The following is a 22,204-nucleotide window of genomic DNA, read 5'->3' on the forward strand; positions in this document are numbered from 1 at the left end:
CGCCCCCCGCCCGCCGGCGGCCCGGGCTGCGAGTTTCCTGGAGTTCCCGACCCGGAGCCCTCGTGGCCGCTGCCGACCCGCCGACTCCGGCCCGGGACGCGCGATGGGACGCACCTGGGTGCTGCGGTCCGAGCCGCCTCGCGGGCTCTACCTCCTCCCCGGCCTGCCTGCAACCTGCAGGCGTCCCCGGCGCCTCCGATGCGCCAGGCCCCATCGCGAGCCTGGGGGGCCGCGTTCTGCCGGGCTCGAGGGACGCCCGTCGCAGGATCGCACAACATGAGTGTGTAATTAGGAAGCTTTAACGGGAGGCCAGCCGTGGCCCGCAGTACCTGCAGGAGTTCGCCCGGTGAAAGGGGGCGGGGGCGGGGGCGCGGAAGCGGGCGGCCCTGGCGGGGAGACTCGGGGAGCTGGGAGTGAAAGGAGGCCTGGGTGGCCGGAGCACGGGGGGCGTGGGAGAACACAGAAAGTCCCCTCCTAGGTAGTCACCCTTGAGAAACCTGCCCAGCCGCAGCAGGAGACCTGTACAAAATCTTCGCGCCAGCGGGGTTCGTAATGACAAGAACATCGGAAACACCCCTCAACGCCCATCCACCAATAAACCGGAATATTCACACCATGCGAGATTATACAGCAGTGAAACTGAACTTCAGACAAACAGGTCTATCTCGGAAACAATGTTGAGTGAGAAAAAGTTGCAGAAAGTGACGTACACTATGGTGCAACTTCTAGAATGTACGAAAGCAAAACCAAAAATGTGCCTGTTAAGACACATGCATAGGTGGAAAACATTTTAAAGCAAGGGAAAGACAAATATGAGAAGAATGGTTATCTCAGGTGAACCGGGCGGATGGGGGCGGGGTATACAGGTGCTTTCAGGTTATCGGTGATGTTCCAGTACCGGGGTGGCACGGTGGTTTCACTTCATTGGATCATAAATAAGGGGGAAAGAGAGGGAGGGAGATTGAAGAGGAAGGGGATAGAGGGTCAGGTGGGAACGGGCTCCTGCCCAGACTACGGGACACAGTGAGGGTTTGGTCTTTCCCTGAGAGCACTGGGAAATCAGTGAAGTGTTTTAAGTGGAGGAAAGGCAGAATCCAAGTTTTATTTGGAAAAAAATATCCTCCAGCTACTAAAGGTGGGGCCCGGGAATCATCCGGATCAAGGTCACCTGGCAGCTGATTAGAAATGCAGGTCCTCAGACTCCAGCCCAGACCTTCTGACCTGGAATCTGTGTTTTAACAAGATCCCCCCAAGCAGCTCGTGTGCGTGTTGCAGTTTGAGAAACCTGGGCTCCCTGCCATGAAGGGACGGCATTGCATGTGGCCGGAGACCAGGAAGGTGGCAGCTGCGGTGGTCTGGGTAGGAGGTGGCGGTGTCAGTGGGGGACATGGGGACCCTCAGATTCAAGCTACACCAGGAGAGCAAAATCAGCCGGACTTGGGGCTCAGCTATATGTGGGAGTGGGGGAGACGATGGGTCCAAATGGAGCCTTCTAACACATTGTTGAAGCCAGAGGAGTTTTTGGTAAGATCCTTTCCTGGTGCTTGGTGTTACTCAGGTTAAATAATAAAGGTTGCTGTTTATTGCGACACACTTGGACCAGGTCCTCTGGGAAGCACTTTATAAGCACCGTCTGATTAGATGTGTACAGTCACCCGGTGAAGTAAGAGTTGGTCCTTCTTATGCAGATGACGACACTGAGCCCCAGAGAGACAGCCTGCCTGGCTCAGGGGTTGTAAGTGGCAGAGCTGGGGTTTGAATTTGAATCTGACTCTAGAAACTTCGCTTTGCACCTTATCACTACCTCCCCAGCCTCTGTCATGAATCAGGTTCCTCTCTGACTGCAGTCCCTCCACTTCCAGCATGTTCCTGAAATGCCAGTCAACCTGGATGGCTTGCTGGTCAGTTAAAGATGACCACAAGTTCTGTGCAGTTCCTCCCATTCCGAAGTGGAGTCTGATTTTCCTCCTCTTGCACCAGGCCTGGCCTGAACTGACCCTCCAGACCAGCTGCTAGCCAAAAACCTGCCTTCAGTCAGTGCTGTGTGGCACAGAAGAGTTACCCAGATACGCCCAGCCCACATTCCTGCCCTACCATACTGTGCTGTATAATCAAATAGTGGTTATGTTGAGCCACTATGTTTTGGGTGCAGATTGTCCTGCAGCAGTGAGTAACAGGAATGCTGGCTCCCACCTCCCTCTGGCCTCAGCCTCTGCACCTTAGTTTTCTTCATCCTGACACCTGGAGAAGCCTCTTCCGAGATCCTAGACTACCAAAATTCTGCTTTCCACACAGACCACACACAAAGGGAAAGAGCCGGGCTGGGTGCCGCAGTTCCGTCTGCCCCCGGAGGTGGTTCACCCTCCTGCCTGCTGCCCTGCCGCTCTGTGCCCAGCGACACCCTGGGTCTCTCGCCCTCTGGCTGGGATTGGCTGAAGGGGACACTGGCGGGAGATCAGAAGATGAGAGGAGGGAAAGGTCAGGAATGTTTATTCCCTCTCCCCCTGCACAGTCACTGGGTTGACTGTGTCTCTCTACCAAGGCCACAGGTCCTGGCAGTCCTGCCGGCTGTCCTGTCCATACCGTTCCCTCTCTGGTCTGTCCTTCCTTCCTTCCTTCCTCTTTCTTTTTTTCTTTTTCCTTCCTTCCTTTTTGTCTTTCTTTTTCCTTTCTTTCTTTTTCTTCCTTTATTTTATTTTCCTTCCTTCCTTTTTTTCTTTCTCTTTTTTCTTTTTCCTTCCTTCCTTTTTGTCTTTCTGTCTTTTTGCTTTCTTTTTCTTCCTTCCTTCATTTTTCTTCCTTTTTCCTTGTTTTTTGTCCTTCCTTTTTCTGTTTCTTTCTTTCCTCTCTCTCTTTCTTAGACAGGGTCTTGCTCTGGGTTAGAGTTCAGTGGCATGATCATAGCTCACAGCAACCTCAAACTCCTGGGCTTAAATGATCTTCCTGCCTCAGCCTCCCGAGTAGCTGGGTCTACAGGCACCACCATGCCTGGCTAACTGCCCTTTTCTTGGAAGGCTATGGCTCCTTTTGTCACCACCCTCAAAGTACTGTGCCACCCTTTGTTGCTTTCCCAAAATTCTGCTGTTTGGGTTAGAAGCAGAGCCTGAGACAAAGATATGAGTGCAAGTAGTTTATTTGAGACGCGATCACAGGACACTCAGGAGGTGGGGGGTTGGGAGTGCAGAAATAAGACAGGGAATGAAAGAAGCCAATTCGGGTATATCACCCCACTGGGCATCTGAGGCTCAGCCCCTCTGGGAGGTGACGGAGAATGTCATAGAGTTAACCCAACTGAGGAGGGAGGAACCTGGGGGATTCATCTACTCACTCCCCTCTGGCAGTGCTTCCAGAACATCAACTTCCTGGCACTCTTTGTTCAACCTAATGGGCTAAGCTTGCTCCCATGGCTGGAAAATACCTGCACCAGAGAGAGGGAGGGAGGGAGCGAGAGGACTCAGGTGTTAGCAGTAGTAGCCATAGTCATGGAGACGGTGCTGGGGGCCTACGGACAAGACTCTGACAGCTACAACTGCCGACACACTTGTAAATAATTCCTTTATTAAACTCTTCAATACTCAGTCTGAGTGTGTCACCTGGTTCCTGCCGGGACCCTGGGTGACACAGGCTGGTCTTGAGCTTCTCCACGGCAACACACAGTGGGCCAGTGTCTACAGAGAGTTGGAGAAGGGACAGAGATGCCTTCCCCAGAAATGCATTCCCAAACATGCAGGAATCCTAACTCTTTCAGAACCTTCCTGAAAACTCTAGTTCAAGATCTAATTCCAGCCAACAAGAAGAAGAATGAATGGAAACAGAACAAATGAATCCCAGTCTGAGAGTACTGGTCAGGAGTATCATGTTCAGTTAAGCAGAGTTAAGTTGTAACAGTAGCATTGGTAACTTAGTGCTACAGCACCAAATGCAACTGTTAATGTTGTGAAGGGGGAAAGCTACATGATAATACCCCCCCCCCAAAAAAAATCAGCTTTCAAGGCAGATGCATTAGTTAGGGTAACCCTGGCTACTGTAACCCATAGAATGTTACAAATACCTGGCAAACATTTGCCACCTACTTCTTGCTCTTCTCAAACTCCCGGGTGAGCAGCCCTCTCCTCTCAGTCCTTCTGGGACTCAGGCTGAGCCTACAACAGGTGGGTCTCGAGGTTGCCCTGGGTGTCATCTTTATTCCTGCCAGGCAAAAGGGGGAAAGAGTATTGAGGAGTGTATGGGGTTGGGGGGGCAGGGACAGGCTCAGAAGTGGCATGCATCGCTTCAGCCTACCACTGCTCGGTCACGTGACCACACTGAATTGCGGGGGAGGCTGGGAAATGTAGTTCAGCAGCACCTAGCAGTCCCTGCCGGAGTGGGAATGCGTCTTCCTCGAGGAAGAAGCCCTTTTGCTCTTCTTCCCACAAGATGAAGACTTCTCATCTTTCTGGAAGCAGAGGGTCATGTGACCTGGGCTAACCTCTCCAGGCAGGTGGACAGGTTTGCTTTCTCTCTGGGTCTCCAGCCCTAGCCCAGGGCCTAGTGGAGAGTAGGAGCTTGTTTTGTGTCGGGGGAATGATGGCAAGCAAGTGGGCACTTCAGGCCATTGTTCCCAAGCTCCTGAGATACCTGGGAAGCCCTCTCGTGAGCAGGGCCTACGTGCAGCGCTCAGGCTGCCTCGGGCTAAGGGAGGGAGAGGTGAGGCCTAAGGGCAAAGGTTTCCAGACATAGGCAAATCAATCCCTCCCCACCATACACTCCTACCAAATATGTGTTCCAACAAAGCTACTATTTATTGAGCACCTGTTATGGGCAGGCTGGAGACGAGATTTGCCTGTGTGATCTCAGCCGGCCCTCCCGGCAGCCCCGTGGGTGAGGTCCCGTGATTAGCCCCATGGCTGGGAGAGGAACCAAGGCTCAAAGCAGGCAAAGCTGGGCTTGGGGGTGAATATGTTGGTCCTCACAGCCTGTGCACTTGACCTCTGTCAGTATCTAGGAGAAAGCAGCTTAGGTTGTATGGCAGCCAGGCCTAGGGGAAGAGTCCAGGGAGGGCCGGTAGGAGCCCTGGTTTTGCATCCTGGCTCTGCTCTGGCTCCATGTGACTGGGGGGGGGGTGGTGTCACCTTATTCATTCTGCACGCAGTTCCCTAGACTGCTATGCACCAGGTGCTAAGAATATGGAGACAAACCCCACTGTCTCGTTGCTCACCATGGCTGTATGATGCAATACGACAGTGGTCATTGTGTATTTCCTCTTCTTGGCTCTGCTGTCTTCCTCTGGTTTTGAGGAGGGGTTGGGAAGTCAAGAGTTGCAAACTCAAATGCTGACAGAGCAGGCACAGGGTGCAGATGGTCCGGAGTCTCAACTCTGCCACTTACAGCTCTATGGCTTTGGGCAAGTCCCTTTCAGCCTTGGTTTCCTCATCTGTGTAGCGAGCCAGCACATGCACATACTAACTCACAGGATGAGCCGTAGACATGCCTCGAGCATGGACGAGGAGACCATCCTCACGCAATGAGAGAGCAGGTGCCTCACCTAAATGCTGCTGCGCTGAAACATGAATCCGGTGGTGCCAGCTCCTCTGAGTATTCAAGAAAGGCTGGAAATCCCAACTGCAATGTTTATAATGTGTTCAGATATCTCCCACTTATTATTAAAACTCTGAGCTAAAGAAGGCATCTGTGGGCCAGGACCACACAGCTAAGTCCCTGCTGATTCTGACCTGGGGTCTCTGAATAGGTAAGAGGACAAGGGCAGGGTTGCCCCTCAACTCAGACTTTTCAGACAGTTTTAGCACCGGTTGCACACAACAGAAACCCCCAAAATAACAGTGGCTGAAACAAGACAGAAGTTTATTTCTCCATCATGTGAAAAGTCTAGAGGTAGGGCTGGTGTGGCAACTGTACGAACACAGCTCCTTCCACCTCTCTGCTCTGTCATGCCTAGCACGCAGCCCCTCTCCTCGTTGTCCAGCATGGCTGCTGGACACCGGCTTTCACATCTGCAGTCCAGAGAGCAGGGCTGAAGAAGGGAGGAAGCAGTTAGAGCATCCCTCTTTTAAAGATCCATATCCCTGGATTTCCTCATAACAAATTCCACTTGCATAGTCCCATGGCCACACCTACTTGCAAAGGAGCCTGGGAAATGTAGCTGTGAGGCAAGGTACCTAGCTGAAAAAGAGGTTCTATTGCTAAAGAAGAGGATCATGGGTATTAGAAGGCAACCACCCATTTCTGCCACATCCAGCAGCCTGCCGGGTGAGGGGGTGTGTAGCTAGGTGGAAAGTATACTAGCAGGAGGCCAGATTCTACTGTCCATGTTACCTTGCTTTGCCTCATATGTCTGTGAGCCTCTTTCTGACCAGGAGACAAATGTGAGAGAGAAGACAGAGGCCATCCGAGTATAATAATGATGGTGACAGCTTACCAGGGACCTGCCCCAGTATGAGGCTTGTGTGAACACTGTCCTAGTCCATTTTGTGCTGCTGTAACAGCAGACCTGGGGCGGGTAGTTGACAATGAACAGTTCATTGACTCCTGGTTCTGGAGACCGGGAAGTCCAATGTCAAGGTGCCAGCATCTGCCGAGGGCCTTCTTGCTGTCAGTCCACGGCACAAGGCGAGAGAGTGAGGCAGGGTGAGAGAGGAGTGAGACACTGAGGTCCCAGCCTCGAGCCCTTTTATAATTGGCATTAATCCATCTGCGAGGGTGGAGCAGTTCCCACGAGGCCCCGCCTGCCAACACCGTTGCACTGGGGATTACGTTTCCAACACATGCTTTTGGGGGACACATTCGAACCATAGCAGACATCATCTCGGATTATTCTTTTCCAGCCTCTCCCATGAGTGGGCCTCCGAGCGGGCCTCCTGCTATGGTGGGGAGGGGCCACCCTGCGTGTGCCAGCTGGGGTAGGAGACTGAGACAGCCAGTTGTCCCCCAGGCTGATAACCAAGAGGCCTTCTGTTTGCAGTCCTACCCCACACCTCTCGGTCTTTGGAGGTTTCTGGTCCTTCCGATCCCTGAGCCTGTCTGAGGTTCTACGTGTTGTCCGGTGTCCTGCAGGCTGTCCTCGAACAGCCAGGTCTGGTTGTCCCCGAAGAGCCAGGTCTAGCTGCCCAGGTGCCTCGTTAGGCCTCACTCACCATCTGTTTTCCAGCGTCCAGAAGCTGGCTGATTCCTCTCCTCTGCTGTTATCTCCTCACCTATTTTCTTTGTCCCAGTAGATAGATATGCATTAGAAAGATTCCTTCGTGTCATTTTCTTGGAATTTCAGAGAACGCTGGAGACAAATAAGTATATTCAATCTGCCATGTTTAACCAGCAGCCTCCAGCTTGAGTTCTTGAATAGGGGAGCCCTCAGTGCTTGGAAGGATGGTATGGCGTCCCCATCCCACCCCACTCCTTCCTCATCCCGCCCCAGGAGCCCCTGGGAGCCTTCAGCACACAGGACTCTCTTCCTGGCCCCTCTCAGCAGGGGCAGGCTCTGTCCCGCCTCGACAGCCCACACCTGCTTCTCAAGCGCAGGGGCCGGGCCTCTGGCTTCTCTGCACCTTGGCAGGTTGGGGCAGGCCTCTGGAAGGTGGGTAGGAGTCCACGGTGTGGCTCATTCCTGAGAAGTCACTCTGGCTTTGATGAGTCAAAATTCAAAGCTGGGGATGAGAGCCAGACATTTCTATATTGGACTAGTCAAGTAAATCTTCCCCTAAAGGTGCATTCCCATTGTGTGGGAGGCCAATGTCAACACCCAAGGGCAAAGAGTCACACTTATCCTTGAAAAGCTCTCAGAAAGGTGCCAGGTTGGAGACAGACACTCTGCCCCCCCAGTGAACCCAACAGAGACAGCATTTCCTCCCCTGCAGGAGACCCTGGTTTGGGGTGGGAGGCTGCGTTGTATGGACAATATGAACCTGTGGACCCAAGAGTCTCCCCCTCAGTGGGGCATGGCCCTCATGAGGCTCATAGGAGAAGTCACCCATCCTGGTTTGCCACGACTGAGGAGTTTACTGAAATACAGGGTTTTCAGTGCTAAAACCAGAACAGTCCCAGGGGAAATATAAGAACACCTGTAACAGCAGGTGTACCCCTCACGCACCCTCCTGGGCATGCATATATCACACACTTAGTGTTCTACAGTGTTAGCTGCTCTACTGGAACACCTGAGATTAGGTAATTTACAAAAAAAAAAAAAAAAAAGGAGGTTTATTTCTTACAGTTCTGGAGACTGGGAAGTCCAAGATCCGGTGGCTGCATCTGCTTGGCCTCTGGTGAGGGCCTCATGCTGCGCCATAACGTGGGGGAAGGCAGCCCAGGGCAAGATGGGAAGCAAGAGGAAAATGAATGAGGCTGCACTCGCTTTTGCAATGACCCACTCTCATGACAACAATCTCACTCCCTTGAGATTTAACACACTCCCTGGAGAAAGGCGTTAATCCCTCTTAACAACCTATATACCTCTTAAAGCCCCCCTTCCCAACACCATTACATTAAGGATCAAATTTCAACATGAGTTTTGGGGGAGACAAATCACATCCAAACAGCATAAAATGGGTGCTCCCTGCTGCTACCACCCACCCCACCCCCACTTCACCCAGCACTCTTAAGCAGGGCAGACGGTGACGGTTGAGAGAGCCAGCTCTAGGTCCAGGCTGCCTGGGTCCAACCCCCAGCTGCAATGCTGGCTCACCATCTGTGTGTCTTTGGGCAAGTCACTTCACCTCTCTCTGCCTCGGTTTCCTCATCTACTCAACGGGAAGAAAAATAACAACAAAGTCTAAGCATCGAGTTAATAGATACAAAGCAGTTAGGACGGTGCCTGCCATATAGTGAGCTACTCAGGCCACAACCCCTTAGCCAAGAGCTTGATGTCTCAGGGGCCTGATGTACTTTGGGATTTGGGGAGTTTGGGGTTTTGGGAGGCATGTGACATATGTTATGCAACACCCTAAGGGGGCCTGGCTTAGCATCCCATAACTAAATGCATTAATATTTGTGCAGAAAACAATGTATGAATATTCACGCGTCTGTTCAGGTTAGGTTTTTGCTACCAAATGAGTTTTGATGCTAAACATAGTTTGTTGAGAAATTTGGGGATCTCTGAAGTAAGGATAAGGGATCCTAGGCCTGTGAAAGGGTTTGCTGTTATTATTGTTTAATGCACATCTGGTGTAACTGCCATGTGCTTGCTTCTTGAGGACAACTCTGAGTTTCGTGCCCAAGGCCCCCTTGGGTCCCCAGAGTTCTCTAGCAGGGCCTTTCTGCACCAACAGCTCTGAACGACCCCCAAAGGCTGAGGGGATACTCTCTTTGTGTCTTTCTCTACCCCAGCCCTCAATTTAGCTCCTTTCAATGTGGCTTTAATGGTTGGTGGTGGGGAGGGGTGGGTTGCCAATTCAAGTCTCTGAGAGCCTTTTTCTCAGCCTGAGCTGGGGGTCCCGCTGGCCCCCAGTGGGGGAGGGGCGTAGGTTGCCGAGTTTCTGGCAAAGCTGCTGTGGGTTCCAGGCAATCGTCTGGTCTGGGCAGGCGAGATAGAGGCGCCAAAGCAGGCTTCTGGCCACTCAGCAGTCCCTGGGTGTCCAGACGTCTTCTCAGCGGCAGACACTGTAGCCCTTGCAGAAAAATGTCAGAGGGAAATCCGAGGAAATGCACGTGTCAACAGGTATTGGGGACTCGCAGCAGCGGCTCTGGGAGGGGAGGGGGCGAGAGGGCTGGAACCCAGCTCTCCACGCCCCGCAAGCTCCCTGCAAAGCCCTCTCCAGCCTCTGACACAGATGGATGTTGCTGGCCCAGCTAATGAATTCTGCAAATTCATTTCTTTTGAGATTGGATCGGGAGGGAAAATTGGCCCCTGCTCCTTGTCAGTGGAGCTTTGGTGCTAAAAGACATGGGCCTTGCCCAAGAGGCAGAGAGAGGAGGCCTGGCTCGGGCCCCTGGCAGAGGGAGCCTTGCATCGCCTGCTGGGTGCTTCGAGCCCTATGTGAACCGTGGGATCCTCACCGTGTGGAAAAGTGAGCCCGGTGTGGCCAGATTCCTGGCTTCTCAAGTGAAGCCGCGTCCATCCGTATAAGCTGCTGTGACAACCAACCCACCCTGCAGCTCAGCGCCTGGATGCCATCAAGGTTTCTCTCCTGTTCCCACTGCAGTTCAATGTGGGCCAGCAGGAGCCTCTGCACGCCATGGAGGAGCCCAGCTCCTTTCACTAGGTGGCTCTGCCATCTGCGAGGGCCTCGAAGTCCCCACCTGGGTCCTCTGCATCTGGCCAGCAGACAGGGAGGACAGCATGGAGGAGCACAAGGGAGGTTTTAGGGATTGGGTGAGACGTATTTACTCCTGCCCACATGCCGTGGGCTAGAACCCGGTCACGTGGTCCCAACTGACCGCAAGGGAGGCTGGGAAATAGAGTCTCGCTGTGTGCCTGGAAGAAAAGACCTGGGTTTGGAGAAAGCTAGTCAAACTCCGCCACAAGCTGACATTTTATGTGTGATCTTTTCATTTTTAAATATTGGCAAGAAATTCAAATTTTACAAAGATATTGTGCGGGTGTCACAACCCCTGTTTATGAGCCGTCTAGTCCCTGTGCTGTCAGTGTGTGACCTTCTACCCAAATGAGCTACGGTTCTCCTGGGACAGGCCAACGACAGGGGAGGCGGCTGCTTCTGTCTACTCAGGTTTGCGCGCAGTCGTTCAACAAACATCTACAGACCTCCTGCTCCACGCCAGGCCCAAAGGCAGGGAGGACACGAGATGAACGGAAAACTCATTCCTTCCCTTGGAGAGCTCAGGATTGATTTCACCTCTGTGTGGGAAACAGTGTTAGATTTTAAAGCCAAATTTTAGAGTTATTTGCCATAGTGTGACATTTTAACACTAAAATGTAACTTAACTGAGAAGAATGGCTGCCTAAGGGGGACAGTCGAGGCTGGGCCTCTGTCTCCACCTCCGTGAGATGGGGATGATGGTGCCTGTCTTACAGGGCTGTTGGGAAGGAAGAGAAACGTTGGAAACATCTGGCAACTGGAGTCCTGCAACTGCTTGGAGTTTGCCAGCTGCTGCTGCAGTGATCCCGGGTGAGGACTTGGGGCGGAAAGCGTCCCACCATCGCCTGCGGTTCTCAGCCAGCACTGACTGAATGTGGCCCTGGGCCGGGCCCCGTGCCAGCTGCTGGGGACAGTGGTGAGAAAGGCCTGGCCCCTCCGAGAGGAACTCACAGTCCACGAGCCTGCCCGTGATGGAGGTGCGCTCATCCCTCTTCAAAGCGAGAAGGAGGGAGAATTGCATGCTCATAGAAGAGTTACTTTTTGATAACGAACAGGTTCATCATCTTGGTTGATATCAGCAAAGAAGTATCAGCAGAAGCCTTGGGGTGACCCCAAGGGGCTGGGGTACAGGCAGGGGGTTGAGACAGGCTCAGCTTGCAGAGAGGAGAAAAAGCCTTCTGCTTAGGCCCCAGTTCACAAAAACGAAGCTACTACTTCCTGCTTCTGTGCCTAGGGCCAGAGCACTTCCTCTAACCTAACGCTATCTACAATCCGTTCACCCTGTGGGGGGGAGGTGCAGTCATCAGACCCATTTTACAGATGAGGACATCGAGGCTCAGAACGGTATTGCCAACTTGCCCAAAGCTTCACGGCTGGTAAGATTCAAATCTAGGTCCACACTCTTTCATGCCTCATGACACGAGGGAGTGGGAGGGAGATTTCTGCTGTGGGGCTTGGAAGACCTCCTCTTGGGTTCCCAATCAGCCGTCCAGGATGGAGGGTGGGAGGCAAGCCATCTAGGGCTCTGCGGGGGTCTGGTAAGAAATGAAGTTTCTCTGTCTGAGCCTGAGAAGCTGGAGTTCGTTTGTTTCTTCATGCATTCATTCATTCATTCTGGTTGACCCCAGCTCTGGGAGTTACTATCTGGGTGACCCTGGCAGGTCAGTTCAGCCTTCAGAGCCTGAGACTCTTCTATGTACCAGGAACTGCTCAGGGTCTCCTGAGGGTACACAGTGACTAGACTGACATGGCCTCCAGCCACGTCCAGCAGATAGTGGGGTGAGGACAGGGGCAGCTAGCTTATTCTAGAAGCTTCCTGGAAGAAGCAATGCTGGCTTGAGTGGAAGTGGACAGATGAGAAGCTGCTGACCATTTTTCTCTCCGGTAGGCATGGTGGGGATGTCATTCTGGGGAGAGGCAGAAGCGGATTCTGCAGACTTGCTGCGAACATCACAAGCAAGTCCCAGAGCCAGCCCCTCACCGGCCAGGCGCCTTCCAGCAACCTGGGAGGGGCTGAGCAAGGCACGCCCGGGATCACATGCTTTTGTAGAACTTGCCAATGTAAGATATTTTCACTGTAATTGATTAAGAATGCTTCCTCTTCCTGTGCCAGCTTCCCTCTGTCACACTTCCCCTCCTTTGGATGTTGCTGGAGTGGCTGGTGGCATTTTTGGGGATCTAGCTAAGGGGAAGTTGTCACAGACTACTAGCATCAGTGAAAATAACAAAAACCAAAATACACCACTATGAAAAGGATGTTGACAACAAACTGGTTAATAGGTGGCGTTAATTCCGAAAATTTTTAAAATGAGTAATCAAGGAAACAAAAAGTCTCAAAATGTTACAGCTCCTATATAAAAGAAACTTGATAGAGGTTCTTCTAAATTTGACACCAATCCTAAAATTTTATGACACTACAGTAGTCCCCCATTATCCCAGGGGGATATGTTCCAAGACTCCCAGTAGATTCCTGAAATCATGGATAGTCTGAACTCTACATGTGCTATAATTTTTCAGTCTGATAACCGAGACAACAACTAAGTGAGTAATGGGACGGTAGCATGTACAGCCTGCATATGCTAGACAAAAGAATGATTCACGGCCCAGGTGGGACAGAATACGACAGTGTGAAATTTCATTATGCTACTCAGAGTGGTGTGCAGTTTAAAACTTATGAATTGCTTATTTCTCGAATTTTCCATTTAATATTTTTGGACTGCAGTTGACTGTGGGTAACAGAAACCTCGGGAAGCAAAACCTTGGATAAGGAAGGGTAGGCTACTATCTCAATAATGAGTTGCGAAGCCGAAAGAAACTTTTCTAAACTATCAACAATAAAAAATTTTAGTCAACTGTGCTAGAGAAAAGACTAAATTATCTTCTTAGTCCCTCTAAAGAAAATGACATTACTAAATCAACGTTATATGATGCGGTTAACCTAAAAGTGTACAACAAAAATGTAGGAAATGAAATTATTATAGAGATATATCATATTAATGTAAATATGAAAGTAAATGTAAATTTACATAATTATGTAACAAAAATGTAATGTTAATATGTAAGTATGTTTGTTATGTAATTTAGCATGTTTAATAACATCTTACATTGTTATTTATGAACTCTTGCTGGCTGTATGGCCAGAGAGGGGAGGAAATCTGGGGACCCTTATCCAGAGAGACCAAGGCCAAAGAAAGGATCTAATAAGTTGTTTCCTTCAACCTCCCACCAGTGCAGGAATCCTCTTCCTGACAGGTGCCCACTGAGTGGTGGTTTTGCACACCTCCTGGGATGGGGAGCTCACCCTTCCCCCAAATCCTGCACTATACATGAGTCAAAACTCTGGTTATGGGAAGTTCTTTTGCCAATCTGTCTGTGGGTTCTCCTTGGGTCCTGATCTTCCCCAAGACCCCCAGAAATAGTCGGTCATTTCTTCCAATTTCATAATAGCGCTACAGTGCTATATAGCAGTGCTCTAGTGTCTTGTCCTTGCCCAAGATAACCTGCCTTCCTTCAACCATCCCTCTTATGTCTTTTTTTTTTTTTTTATTATGACTAGGAAGCTTAAACATTTTTTCCTTTTATTTTTTCCAGCATATTATGGGGGAGGGTGGTACAAATGTTAAGGTTACATATATTTTCTTTGCCCCCATCCCAAGCTTAAACATTTTAGGCACAAAATAAACAAAACAATTGTAAGTATATACAATATTAACAAAGTGCCTTGTGTTTTTAGCCTTTAGTCAAGCTAGAAGTCCCAGGTTATTAAGAGAACTTTGAAAAATGTTTTGTAAATGAAGGAGAAGTAACAGTCTGTCTTTGCTTTAAAACACCAGCCCGCATGGCCTGTGAGCAGGTATGAAGTTGACCAGAGTTCCGCTGTTAGTGGCACCATGGAATCAACAGTCAAACATTTCTGTTTATTTACAATTAAAGATGAGTCCTTTTTCATGGTATTCTATTCCCACTGAAGGCTTTTTATTAACACCTTGTTCCTTTGAACGCATGTGGGACACAACATATTGTCCTCAAGATGCGGGGGTGGGAAGTTGCAGGAAAGAAGCAGGAAGAGTGTACTCACTCTGTCTCCCGTCTTTTCTGGAACCCAGGCCTGTCCAGCATGAAACTGGAGGCGAACCCAACCATCTGTGTCTGCAGGGAGACTTTTCCCATGGACCACACACCACCTGACATCACAGTTCTCCTGTGGAGATTCCACTGCCTCCACGGATGACCCAGCCCTGGCTGCAGTTCTCGCCCAGGAAGCCAACACAGCCTCCGGGGCAGAAGTTGTCACCACAACTGTATTAACTCCCTCAAGAAGAGAGGCAGACTCTGGGGCAGGGAACCCCTCCTCAGGGGGAGGACCTACTGCAGGAAGATCAGTCCCCTCACAACACAGCCTTTGCCCTGAACTTTTCAGGGACATTTCCTTCTTCTCTACATTTGATTTTCTTTTGGATGATACCCGGATCTTGGCCTCCTTGGCTGTGGAAGGAATATCCTTTTGATTTGGATACGCATATTCACATAACCGTCTATATACCTCCAATTTCTGGCCTTTGCTGCTCAGCTTTAATTGCTGGCACCAGGCCCGTACAATGTCCCGGTGAAGCAGATTCACCGGGGACAGTGTGGCAGGTAAGGGAGGAATTGGTATCTTCTTCCGGGGTTTGGGCTCTTCATTGCATTCTGCCGCCTTCTTTGGGCAGGACTCTTCGTTATGCTTGGCAGACCTTTTCCGTTTGGTCCCCTTCTTTACTGAGGTTCCCGGTACCACTGTGCTCTGTTGATTGGCAACCTGCTGATCGCCTCCGGTTTCTGCCTGCTCTTGTTTAGATTCGGAATGTCCACATTCCTCCCTGGACTTCTCTGTGGCGTTCCACTCCTTGCCTCTTGCGTTCTCCATACCTGGAAAGAAGTGCCCCTCTTATGTCTTGACTTCCAAAATCTTCCTCATCCATTATCTCGAAGATCTATCAACCTGCCATACTTATATGAGGGTGAGAATGATGATGATGATAACAGTAACAGCTAACAAGCGTAATTTAACACATTTAACGTGTATGTGCACTTGGTTTTGCTCTTATAAATGAACATTTAATAATAATTATGTTTTATGATGTCCTTACTTTAAAAGGTTTTTCAAATCTTTTTGGTAACTATCCCCTTAAAGTTTTGCACAGCTAAATTAAAGGATGAATATTCACTGAAAATCTAGATCGTTTCCCAATAAGATATAATGCTAAGACATTAATTACTACATATGAGTTTAGGCTCATATACTTTTGACTTCTTATTTCAGGGAAACCAAAGATATTTAGATCTGTTAGTAAAAACTTCCCATTCCACATTGAAAAATTGTTCCAGGCCGGGCGTGGTGGCTCATGCCTGTAATCCTAGCACTCTGGGAGGCCAAGGCGGGCGGATTGCTCAAGGTCAGGAGTTCAAAACCAGCCTGAGCGAAACCCCGTCTCTACCATAAAAATAGAAAGAAATTAATTGGCCAACTAATATATGTAATATAAAAATCAGCCGGGCATGGTGGCTCGTGCCTGTAGTCCCAGCTACTCGGGAGGCTGAGGCAGGAGGATTGCTTGAGCCCAGGAGTCTGAGGTTGCTGTGAGCGAGGCTGACGCCACGGCACTCACTGTAGCCTGGGCAAGAAAGCGAGACTCTGTCTCAAAAAAAAAAACAAAACAAAAAAGAAAAAAAAGAAAAATTGTTCCATTACAAAGCTTATGTTTATAAATATTTAAAATGTGTATTCATAAATTGTTAGTATATGACTGACAGTTAAAATTACTTATTTCTTAGGTTTTCACTGTAAATTAAGGTTACTAAGAGTTAAAATTCTGACTAATACATGGTAACTAAAATGAGATAAGAAGAAAACAATTCTATACACAGACTGTATATGAAAATAAGGTGTGTTTAGTAAGGAAGGTTATAAGAAAGACATGAGGATGTGGTTGTCCTTAGAGAAAAAGTGACTTTTGTCTAGTTTAGAGGTTATTTAAAGGTTGTATAAAACTGAGGAATAAAAGAAGGAAAGAATAAAATAGATAAATTGAATGGATATTAGAAAGTTTGGAAAAGAGAATAGAAAAATTGTAAGAGGTTATAAAAGATTTATGGAAATACCATCTTGTGTGGTCAAAGCTAATTGAAATTGGATAGATTTGTTTATGAGGTTTTATTAAAATTAGGTTAAATATTTATAATACACTGATGCAAAGGTAGAATTTGGTTTTCTCTTTTGAGCAAGATTATCACATGTTATTAATAAGATACAGTAAAAGATTTTTTTTGTTAACCTTTTGAGTAAACTACAAAAAAGGGCCAAGAGAGACAAATTCTGTTGGTCTCATGCTGTCTTCATTAGGCTTTTGATTGTTTGGAAAACTGAGTCTCCTTTCTCTGAAACAGTAAAGGGTTTGCTTTTTGAAATATTTGAATTATCACTTTGGCTAGATGACTATTATTTTACAGTAACCTGTGATCTTATTTTGTTATCAAGTGGTTCATACCTTTGAAATTTGACATACTTTCCAAAATCAAATTTCAAATTCTAAATTAAATCTTTTTGAAAACAAAACTAGTTTTTGGACATTCAAAAAAAGGACCCTTGAAAGTCCAAGAGAGACATATTAGGTTTTTTTTTTTTTTTTGGTATGTTAAAACTTTATGGGAGGCTGGGCACGTGGCTCACGCCTGTAATCCTAGCACTCTGGGAGGCCAAGGCAGGTGGATTGCCCAATGTCAGGAGTTTGAAACCAGCCTCAGCAAGAGCAAGACCCCGTCTCTACTAAAAATAGAAAGAAATTGGCTAGACAACTAAAAATATACAGAAAATATTAGCTGGGCATGGTGGCATATTCCTGTAGTCCCAGCTACCCAGGAGGCTGAGGCAGGTGGATCACTTGAGCCCAGGAGTTTGAGGTTGCTGTGAGCTAGGCTGGCGCCATGGCACTCTAGCCTGGGTAACAGAGTGAGACTCTGTCTCAAAAAAAAAAAAACAAAACTATATGGGAAGCACTGTCAAATAAGAAATGCTGGCCGGGCGCTGTGGCTCACGCCTGTAATCCTAGCTCTTGGGAGGCCGAGGCGGGCGGATTGCTCAAGGTCAGGAGTTCAAAAAACCAGCCTGAGCAAGAGCGAGACCCCGTCTCTACTACAAATAGAAAGAAATTAATTGGCCAACTGATATATATATAAAAAATTAGCCGGGCATGGTGGCGCATGCCTGTTGTCCCAGCTACCCGGGAGGCTGAGGCAGAAGGATCGCTTGAGCCCAGAAGTTTGAGGTTGCTGTGAGCTAGGCTGACGCCACGGCACTCACTCTAGCCTGGGCAACAAAGCGAGACTCTGTCTCAACAAAAAAATAAATAAATAAATAAGAAATGCTGTTTAACATTATTTGAATTATATTTGTATGTGTCATTAATGCATTCCAAAATTTATGAGATTTTTAAAAAATCTGATATGTCTTGTTATATGTTATTAGTCATAATTATGGTTATTATGTTAAATTGTTGTATGCTACAGAAATAACCAAGTTTTCTTGTCAATTGGGTCTTTAACTATGGCCATTCTAAGTCTTTCGACATCCACAGATAATTATTGTTTTACTTTGATTCTTCTCAGAAAGTGGTTTATAATCAGCTACAATCCAAAATTTGCTTCCTCAAAAAAATTCATGGAAAGGACCATGACAAGTACTCTTGAACACAGATTTCTGATGGCTCTGGACATCATACCATTGAACGAGGTAAAAGCTTCCAGAACTCTAACAAAAACAAAAAACTGATAGGTTCATGAAGGTTGCTAATCCAACATCAAGCAGAACAAGAATTAATTACGTGGGACTAAATTAATGGAGGATTAAAGTGGTTTTTTATGAATTTTTGGTTGAAACATTGCTGATTCTTTTTCTTTTGTTTTCCAATCAAGAAAACTTTCTTTTAAGCTACTTACAGCTTACAGCAATTGGGTAAAGTAGTATTTTGTGAGCAAATTGAGACATTTACGTTTCTCTCTGATTTCTCTGGAATTCAGAAAACATTTCTGAGTATCCTTATTGTATAGCAATACAGTTATTCGCCTAAGTTCCATATGGATTTCTCGTTTTCCTTCGTAACAGGACAATTGGAAGCACTGGTTACTTGGCCAATGCTTTGACTGGCATGGCTTACTTTCAGATGTGACCAGACTGCCTTGAGGGGTTCAGGTTGACTCTATAAAGCCGACAGACTTGGAAAAAGACTGCCTAAGTGGTTCCCTTACAGGGTTTCTGACCTGGAGGTAAGTGAAGAATCTACCACTTTCTGACAAGCTCAGGAATCTCAAGACATGATGGTGAATCCTTGGCTCAGTCTGATGGTAAATCCTTGAGAGGCTTTTAAAAGTCTAATCTGAAATTCTTTTTTTTTTTGAGACAGAGTCCTGCTTTGTTGCCCAGGCTAGAGTGAGTGTCGTGGCATCAGCCCAGCTCACAGCAACCTCAAACTCCTGGGCTCAAGCAATCCTGCTGCCTCAGCCTCTTGGGTAGCTAGGACTACAGGCATGCACCACCGTGCCCGGCTAATTTTTTCTATATATACTAGTTGGCCAATTAATTTCTTTCTATTTATAGTAGAGACGGAGTCTTGCTCTTGCTCAGGCTGGTTTCGAACTCCTGACCTTGAGCGATCATCCCGCCTCGGCCTCCCAGAGAGCTGGGATTACAGGTGTGAGCCGCTGCGCCCGGCCTAATCTGAAATTCTTGATGGAAAAGTTCCAGGAAAACCAATTTTAAAGGATTCTATATGGCCAGTCACTATTCTTGCTGCCCTTTATGCAAATAATCAGGCCGAGTCTTACTTGCAAAATCATGGTATCCCAAAGACTAGAGATGATTCAACAAGTAAAAACCGCTGTATAGATCAAGGGCTTGACTATGGTCTCATTTTTTGCCACTCTGTGATGCCATCGCAGTTTGGCTTTTGGGGGCTCTAAAAATTCCTCACTGAGACATCTCCTTCCCCCTCTATGTGGAACAGGACTATCCAGGAATGAGCCTTCCCAGTGACAAGGGACACCGTGACACTTAGATTTTGATCATCGATGCTTTCATGAAGAAAGATATTTGATCAAAAGGGGGAAATGAGAAAGAAAAGACGCTTTTCATCTAAGAAAAGCAAGCCCCTTTAAATGATCAGGCCTGGAGAAGGATTGGAATGAGACAGCTAAGGAATCCCCCTACCATGAGCTAAGTAATCATTTCAGTCATTTCATGCTTGCAGTGTAGACTCTAGGCTGAGTGTCACCACCAAAAGCTGTAAATTAACCTGACAATGCCATACACTGGACGCTGTAACTCCTACCCTATAGTGCAACAATCGATAGCCAATCACTAATCGATCCCTTGTGTAAACCAATAAGAATTCCTGAAAAACAACTTGTGTAATCACCCCCTCTCCTTTTTCTCTTTAAAAATTCCAGCCTCTCTTTTGTTCTCTGGAGCATTTTGCCAAGGTAACTTGGAAGTATTTCTGGGCTTCAGTTCTCAACCGTGGCCCAAATAAACTATTTATATTAATTTGCCTCAGTTTCTTTCTTTTGATCGACCGTGGTAAGTATATTCACACTGTTGTGCAGTAGATCTCCAGGACTTTTTCCACCTTGCAAGACTGAAACTCTGCACCCACTAAACAACTCCTCCTTGCCCTTCCCCCAGCCCCTGGGAACCGCCATCCTACGCCTGTCTCTATGACTTTGACTACTCTAGACACCTCATATGCATGCGATCATACAGTACTTGTCTCTTTGTGACTGGCTTGTTTCCATTAGCATAACGGCCTCAAAGTCCACCCATGCTGTGGCATGTATCAGAACGTCCTTCCTGCGTTAGGCAGATCATAGCCATGTATCTGCATGCCACGTCAAGTATTCCCTTAAGCACTAAGGGAGCCAGGGATGGGCCAGAAGAGCAGGGGGAGCACTGAGAGCTGATTTTTTGGAGCCACTTCTTGCATTCCATTGCTCCCTGGGAAGCCTCCTGTTTGCAACAAACAAACAGAGACTCACCCTGGGAATGACTGACGGCATTCTGCAGCCTGCCCCAGACCATCCGGGCTAGGGAGGGCTAGATAAGCAGTCACCAGATGCCTGACCCCACAGACGCCCTGCCCAGCCTCAGCTGGTCCCTGCTAATGGCCAGCCTGCACCTGGCAATGATCTCAGAGCAGGGCCTGCCAACGCTAGCCATCACGCGACAAAGTGGGAAACAGCCTGCCTCTGTCTTCCCTCCCCCCCTGCCCTGCCCTTCCTGGCCCACCAGGAAGCCGGGTCCCCAGCTCTCAAGGCCATTATAATAACAACTATTCACATCTGCTCTACCCTGCATGGTTCACCAAGCATGCCTCAGGGGACCCTCACCATGGCCCGCAAGGGAGGGAGAAGGGGTGTGGAGAGACGGGGAAGATGCCCCCCACTTTACAGGTGAGGAGACCGGGACCCAGAGGAGGCCCAGTTGATGGGTCTGCTTCCCCCACCAGACTATGAGCTCCTTAAGGTGAAGGATCAGGTTTTGCTCATTCAGTCATCCACTCTAGGTAGAGGAGACAGTGCAAATGCAAAGGTCCTGAGGCAGGAATGGCTTTGGTATGTTGGAGAACCATCTAGAAGGCCCATGTGGCTGGAATAGTTAGAGTGAGAACAGCTGTAAGAGATAAGCTGGAGAAGCAGACACTGGGCAGACCGCGCAGGGCCTTGCAAAACATGAAAAGGAGTCTGGCTTTTATTCCAGTGGCCGGGGAAGTCACTGGGAGAGGCTTCTCTGAGGTCCCACACTGAGAAACAATAGCCAGTTACACAGGTCCGTCCTCATGTTCTGGAGGCAAACGTAGGAGGCAGACAGTTGCATGGCCAGTCACAGAGGGATGTGCGGGACCACGATGAGGGACCCACAGGGCTGGGAAAGCCCAGAAGAAGGGCCTGCCCCAGCCTCAGGGCCCGAGCGCACTGCCCAGGGGAAGAGACCGTTCAGCTGAGACCTGACTCAGGAGGGGACAGGAAGTGGCTTCCAGGCAGAGGGACCAGCAAGTGCAAAGACCTGAGACAACAGAAAGCCCGGGGCAACTGGGAACCACAAGAGGGTTAATACGGCTGGATTGCAGGGGCAGCCGGGGGTTGGCCTGGGTGCAGGGGCAGCAGCTAGCAGGGTCTGCTCTCTCACTTACATACCATGAGCATCTCCCTAAGTCAGCAAGCATCCTCTCCTGTAGGGTTTCTAGGGGCTGCATAGTATTATTCCATCGCACATTCTGCTGTGGAGAAACCAGACCCCCAGTGTTGGACGCTTAGGCTCTTTCTAGTCTTCCCAGTTGTACACGATGCTGTGATGCCCATCTTTGCTCTTCTGTCTCTGTGCACATGCGTTATGATTGCCATCTAGTCTCTGGGGTTACTTGGCAGACAGGCTCGAGAGGGGCCTTGGAGGGGCCAGAGTTGGATCTGTCTGCCAAAGCAGGCCCGGGGCAGCCCTCTGCTGGGTTTCTACTTGAGGGACCCTAAACAGGGAGGTGCTGGGAGAAGGCGTGAGGGACAGATAAGGAGCCCTGAATGTGAACTCTGGCTGCCCAGGCCAGATAACAGGCAGGAGAGAGAGGAGCCCCAGACTCTGGGCCCCACATGTCCTGTTGGCCATCTGTTTGTCTGTCCGGCTGGCCTGGTGTACCAGCTCCAGGTGCCTTCCATGCAAGCAACAAAAGTACATCCAATCGGGCCTGGGTTCAAATTACAGCGCGCCTGCTAAAATGCTAAGCGATTACTCAATCACTCCAATCTCAGTGCCCTTATCTGCAAAACAGGGGAAACCATCTAACAGAAAGAGAAATGAGATCAGTGAGTCCTGACCTTAGACCCTGCTTCCAGGAAATGATGTTGTACATTTTTATTGTCATCTTGGGTCTCCATCCTTTTAA

The 22,204-nt window shown here is 48.8% G+C and overlaps 1 pseudogene; it reads right to left on the reverse strand.

Annotated features, from left to right (window-relative positions):
- Nucleotides 1-14,196: 14,196 nt before the first annotated feature.
- Nucleotides 14,197-15,307, reverse strand: LOC142861163 (developmental pluripotency-associated protein 4 pseudogene; annotated as a pseudogene).
- Between the last annotated feature and the right edge of the window lie 6,897 nt (nt 15,308-22,204).

The sequence above is a fragment of the Microcebus murinus genome, chromosome 16 (genome assembly GCF_040939455.1).
Source record: "Microcebus murinus isolate Inina chromosome 16, M.murinus_Inina_mat1.0, whole genome shotgun sequence".
Classification (NCBI taxonomy): Eukaryota; Metazoa; Chordata; class Mammalia; order Primates; family Cheirogaleidae; genus Microcebus; species Microcebus murinus.